The sequence below is a fragment of the Herpailurus yagouaroundi genome, unplaced genomic scaffold, assembly GCF_014898765.1.
Source record: "Herpailurus yagouaroundi ecotype Mexico unplaced genomic scaffold, PumYag 181, whole genome shotgun sequence".
NCBI classification, from domain to species: Eukaryota; Metazoa; Chordata; class Mammalia; order Carnivora; family Felidae; genus Herpailurus; species Herpailurus yagouaroundi.
This window is the reverse complement of record NW_024412412.1, coordinates 27,125,236-27,131,537: the sequence shown is the minus strand read 5'-3', so window position 1 is coordinate 27,131,537 and position 6,302 is coordinate 27,125,236. Positions and strand designations below refer to the sequence as shown.

The window sequence follows — 6,302 nt, the reverse complement described above, 5'->3', positions numbered from 1 at the left end:
ATTTTCTTTAAAAATTATCTGTTTTCTTAGTAAGTTTGAATCTGAGACAAGATCTGAAACATTCTTGGTTTTAATCAACTCTTTTTGTCTGTGGTTGGGAGTTTTGTTTGCTTTACCAAGGGGACCAAACGCTCTTTGGAATACTTATTCCTCACACAGAACAAAGGCCCATATATTGGAAATCCAAAACAAGACAAATAACAGGCCTCACACGGGACCACATGGCAAGTGTAATACTGGGTCGTTGGCCCGGGGAATACCCAGATGCCACAGCTGCCTTGTGCTCCTTATGATTGGTCCTTATCTTGGTAAATTAGCACAAAGTTTATTCCTCAGCCTCTAGAAGTTCAGAAATTTGGTTTTGTTGGCACAAAGATAGTAGCTGCTCCTCTCTTTGCAGAGACAGATCATGAGATGAATCAAAGTGGAAAGCCAGTTTATTAGCTTACACTGAGACATTATTCTCTCTGGAAATGGAAAACCCCAGTCCACATATAGTCAGTCAGGGCCTTATTTTCCTATAGCCTAGCTACATGGAAAGCGAAACCATTCTCTAAGTCAAATGTAGAAATTTTACAATAAGAAATCATTGACACAGGAATTGGAATACTTAAAGGACGTATGACGAAGACATACTTTCCCAGAAGGGAGTAGCCATGGACACAACAGCATAAGCTAAGGGTTTAGCTGAGTCCCCCCACCGCCCAAAGACATGTGTTGAGGCCCAACCCCCATTCATTGTAAACATGACCTGATTGGGATTTAGAGTCTTTGCAGGTCTGATTAAGTTAATATTGAGGTCATAGGGTGACTGTCCGTTCTGACTAGTGTCCTTATAAGAAGAGACACAGAGACACACAGACATCACAGCCATGTGACGACAGGGGCAGAGATTGGAGAGATGCATCTAGAAGCCGAGGAACACCAAGGATTGCCAGAAAACACCAGAAACTAGAAGAGCCAAGGAAGCCTTCTCTCTTACACATTTCGGTGGGAGTGTGGCCCTGCAGACATCTTGATTTCAGACTTCCGGCCACAAGAACTGTGAGAGAAATAAGTTTCTAGTGTTTGAAACCATCCAGTTTGTAGTACTTTGTTACAATAGCCCTAGGCAGCTAAAAAGAGTTGTTTTTCCGGCATGGAATCTGAATGAAGGGAAATCAGAACAATCCCACGTTGAATGGTATCATGCTACGAGAGCCAGCTCACCTTTCTTGTTACAGAGAGGGCCTTTCAAATGGGACTGGGATATCTGAAGTCCATTAGCTGAGGCCCACTCCTACATGGACAATACTTATGGGATTCAATAGTACTTGCGGGGTCAAATTTCATGTTTAATAGGAATCCCACACACTGAGGCACATGTCCCATTTCCAAACAGCAAACAGACCAAGTAGGGTGTAGTACAATCCTCCAGAAGATGCAAAGACACTCGGGAATAACTAATTAATGGTATTCCCTGCCACCAGCTTTTTTTTTTTTTTTTTTTTTCCTGGAAATACAACCATATTCTGACAATGCTGTGTAGCTGGAAAATGTCCTAGAAAAATCTTTCTGGGCTTCACTTCCACAGCTCTTATTCACTGGCTTCTGAGGCTTCCTTGAGGGGTCAATAGACCATTGGCCAAATGAGTAGACTCCTCAAACTAAACATGTTGCACAATTTTGTTCCTAACGATTTAAGTATTGGTTTGAATTTTGAGTTTGAATGGAAGGTAAAACTACGAACGGGCCCCTTTGGGCACCCAGCTTCCCCCAGGCGTCCATAAACCCTGGCAGTGCCTTCCTCCCATCCCTTCCAGTCACGCATGCTCACTGCCACCACCTCTGGCCAGCTAGATCTCTTCTCCTGTCTGGGCGGGGGGATGATGGGGGCAATAACCAAGAGCCCTGCAGGCCTTCTTCTGAAAAGGGGTGGGTAGGAGTGATTGCTTGTGAGGCACAACCAAAAGTGAAAAAATCCCAGACTGATCGGCCACCACGTCTATGACCCATCACCACCCATGCAGTTAAATCCAGATGACATCTTCAGAACAGAGAGCCTCTCCCCTCCCTGCTGTCCCTGGACTCCCATCCAGGGCCCCCACAAAAGCTGCCTTCAAAACCTCCCAGGGAGAAAACTGTAACTCAGAACACCTAACAGCCCTATCTATAATATTTATATTTGGTGCCTCACCTATACCCAGCACTACCACCTACCCCATAAACATACACTTTTCTCACATCGTATGACCGACAGAGAGCACAGCAGAACAGAGCTTGCCCTGAAAACCAAGTTTTACTTCTGACTTTAGAGCCACAGGGAGAGCATCTCCAGCAAGTTGGAATATCCATTCTGTGCCTCTCTCACCACGCAGGGATCAGAAACACCGAGCTCCCACTCACAGCCTCTTGACATTCATAGACATTTTCAGGTTTCCTTTGAAAAGCAGCATTTTGTTTTATCAGACAGAAAGCTGAAACAGCCAGATGTCTGGTTCAATCCAGGAGAGCAGGCAGTCTTAACGGCACGTGATGGCCACTGAAACGTTTGCTTCTGGATCTCGTCTTTGCTCCGGATCCTGGCCTTTTCTGACCAGAAAGGGTTTTTCTTTAGATATGTTAATACCTTTCATCTGGCCACCCAGTCATATGTTGAAGATCTGGCAGCCCTTGCAGATGGGTAACTTTACCCATCTCTGCTCTGATCATAAATTAATCCTACACCTAAGATCCTAGCAACTTTATTTCCCAATGTGGTTGGGGAAATTGGGCACTGGCCTTCCCAAGTACTGACACCTCTTGCTGTTTTATGGCCTCAGGTGTGAGGACGGAATAGCAGAAACAATGAAAAGGCTATTTTAAAAGCTGTGTGCATTATGGAAATACTGTTGCTTTCCCTGTATAGTGATTTGTAAAATGTCCTTATTCTTAGGGGGTGCAAGCTGTAATGTTTAGGGATAAAATGTCACAATTTGTACAACTTACTTTAAAAAAAATTAATGTTTATTTTTGAGAAAAAGAGAGAGAGCTTGAGCGGGGAGGAGCAGAGAGAGGGAGACACAGAATCTGAAGCAGGCTCCAGGCTCTGAGCTGTCAGCACAGAGCCCAACATGGGGCTCAAACTCACAAACAGTGAGATCATGACCTGAGCTGAAGTCGGCCGCTCAACCGACTGAGCCATCCAGGTGCTCCTGTAAAACTTACTTTTAAATGAACCAGCCAAACACATACACAGACACACACAGACACACACACATACACACACACACACACACACACAGAGCTACATGTATGTAGATAAAGCAAACAAGGCCAATGCTGGCAATTATTCAGGCTAGGTAAAGGGTATGTGAGCATTCCTTGTACTATTCTATCAATTTTGTAAATGTCTAAAATTTTTCTTATTATTAAAGGAAAAAGAAGCTGCATTGCCTTCTACACTCGAGGGTAAAAGGCTGATAGAGAGATGCTCCCTTTTCCCCAACAAGGCTGGTTCTTGGAAAAGCCAGCGGTGTCATCCAGATGAAACTGCTTCAGACAGAGATGTTAAATAAAAACCCATCTTCATTTTGGACAGGGAGGTCTTTGTAGAGCTCGTTTATGGCATTATGGCATTTTCCTCTCTCTGCCTGGGGCCAAGAGACAGGGAGGAGCAAGAGACAGAGGGTCTCTGAGCCAGCACGTGAGCTGCTCTGGGCAGGCAAGAGTGACCATGCGATGGCCCGTAGGGAGTGTGGGATAGCCTGCAGGCGGGGACCCAGAGAGCTGGGGCCGCCATAACAAAATACCATAGACTGGGTGGCTTAAACAACAGAAGCTTATTTTTCACAGGCTGAAGTCCGAGATAAAGGTGCTGGCATGGTTGGTGCCTGGTGAGAGCTTTCCCTTTGGGCTTTGGATGGCACGCCTTCTCGCTGTGTACCCACATGGCCTTTCCCTGTCTGTGAGCACACTCGTGTGCAGAGACAGCGAGCTCTCTGGACCCTCTTCTTAAGACGACATTCATCCTATGGGATCAGAGTCCCGCCTTTATGGCCTCATTTAGCCTTAATTATTTCCTGCAAAGCTCAAACTCCAAATTGGCCACCCTGGGGGTTAAGGCTTTAACATATGGATTTGAGGGGCACACAAACATTCAGTCCATAAATACCTCATATTGATTTTGCTTCTGTTTTCTGCATTGTAATTCCATTGGACTATCTTCAAGCTCTGGAAAGTTCGTTAAACACAAGAGCCTTAGGTTAACCATTTCTTGGAGAATGGGAGGGAGGGCCCGGGATCCCTCCTTCCCTGAGAAGCAGACTTGGAGGGAGCCCCTGCAGCACAGACTGGCGGCTGCGAAATGGCCAGAGTTGAGCAGGGAGGAGCCCTGAGCAGTGGGCTCCTGGAGCGAGCCAGTGGGCTGGTAGCAGCTCTCAGCTGTCGCAGAGGGAGCCCCAAAGATATGGGGAAGGGGGCCGGGTTTCCCACAATGTCACAGGAGTGAGGCTCAGACTGTCTCAGGGGGCAGAGAAAACCTGGGAATCCATGCACTCTATCACAGCAAGGACACATTTTTGCCTTCCATCTCCCCCAGCCACTCCAACGAGGGGAGAAGATGTTACTGGGAAGGTCTTCTTTTGTGCCAAACGTGTGGGTTGGTTTGTGAAAGCAAGCTGAGGGCGGAGATGTCGGCCTCAGCACCAAGCCCTTTGGAAAGGGGCACGAAATGCGCGCTGTTGGTGGAGAAAAATTTGGAGCCGTTAAGGGCCGACCCAGGCTGCAGTGAATGAGACCCAGAGTTTGCAGGAGGAGCCCCAGAGGAGAGGGGAGATGGCAGAGAGCTCAGCACTGCTTGGTGAGACACCATGGCCACAAACGCCCCCAACCTTGAGGAAGCCCGACAAGACTCAGGATGTGCTTGGCACAAGAGAGTCCCTAATGGAAACCACGTGAAAGGTGGCTCTCAGCATCCCACGGCCCAGGCTGAACAGAGGCAGAACATTTAGATAGAGCAGGGGGCCAGCAGAGCCCTCCTGACAGCCGCCCACACGCGCAGACTTACTTTCAGGCTTGATCAGAAATGGATGGTAGGAACTTGAGCTTCCTTTACACAGGTAACCGTATCTTCCGAAGCCGTTTCCTTCCACTTTTACTAGTGGTTTCTCCACGCGCCAGCGTCCTGTCGTTTCATGCTAATAACCGAACTGCTTTCTTTGCAGTGGCTCGGTTCTCAGACAGTGTAATTTGAGGTTTGGCCGACTCCTTAAATACGTATCACGTCGCTGAATTTAGGACGGGAGGAAAAGAGTGCAGAACCAGTCAAGGCATCAAAGACAGGCTCATCCTCGTTCCCAAGGCGAAAGCGAAAGGGCCATCCAGACCTCCTCCCTCCTCTGGCCCTCCCTTCCAGTGCCACGGCCATGACCTTCCCCCAACACCCTGTGCGCAGCTCTACATTCTCCGTGTTAAGAGCAGCTGTCCTGTGATTTGCTGGTGTCCCCCCAGGGAGCTGGAGCTGAATCACTGGACAACGGCAGCTGATTAGTTTAAAGCTCGTGTTTAAAGGGAGAGAAAGGGCTTTCTGAGATAAGGAACTCCAAGTGGGTACACCACTGACCCGTGCCGTCGAGGGTTAACAGCGTAAAGGTAATAGGGGTTTCTAGCTAAAAGGGAAAGCTGCCAAGAAGAGCCCCTAACCTAAGCCTGCGCCCCATTCTTTTAATCCGTGACTTCCTCCAGCACTTCCTCTAGCTTGGGGGAGAAAGATGCAAATTTGGCTAACCTCTGAAAAAACTTGTGGTATGTGCAGAGCGAGCGTTTCAAGCAGAAAGCAGAGACCAGGGGTCGTTTCCGCCCACGCGCCTCAGCTCGGCCTCCAGGGATCACCACGTGGTTCGTCGGGACCCTCCCAGAGTCTCTTCCAGATGCCCTTGGAAAAAAACCTGGGCAGCCTGTGTCGCGCCGGAAGCTCAGGCGCGTGGCGCTGACCCCAGGCAGGCAGGTGCCGGGCCCGGGGCGCGCGGGCCCCTGCTCCTTGCCTTGATCTCCACTACCCTCTGCATCTCTGAGCCAGTCCACGCAGCGAGCGACCAGGGATACCTGCAGATCCGCCGCACCAAGGTGCGTGGGTGGGAAGCCGAGAAATGACTGGCCCGGTTACAGCCACAAACATACTGATGACTTTATTATGGGCAAAACTGCCGCCCTGCCCAAGGTCTCTGGTGAAAAAGGAAGTCAGTCGTTCACGGCAGCTTTTGCACACTGGGCTATTTATACAGATGGAACTAGAGGCCTGGAGATCAGAACACACCAAATTCTGATCTTGCCAATCATGGCTT

At 48.7% G+C, this 6,302-nt stretch overlaps 1 long non-coding RNA gene across 1 annotated transcript; it reads right to left on the bottom strand.

Moving 5' to 3' along the window:
- Nucleotides 1-419: 419 nt before the first annotated feature.
- LOC121039782 (uncharacterized) lies at nucleotides 420-5,735 on the bottom strand. The gene is made up of 2 exons (XR_005794982.1): nucleotides 5,027-5,735; nucleotides 420-1,042 (listed from the first exon to the last, which is right to left on the bottom strand). It is a non-coding gene; the product is annotated as an uncharacterized LOC121039782 (long non-coding RNA).
- Between the last annotated feature and the right edge of the window lie 567 nt (nucleotides 5,736-6,302).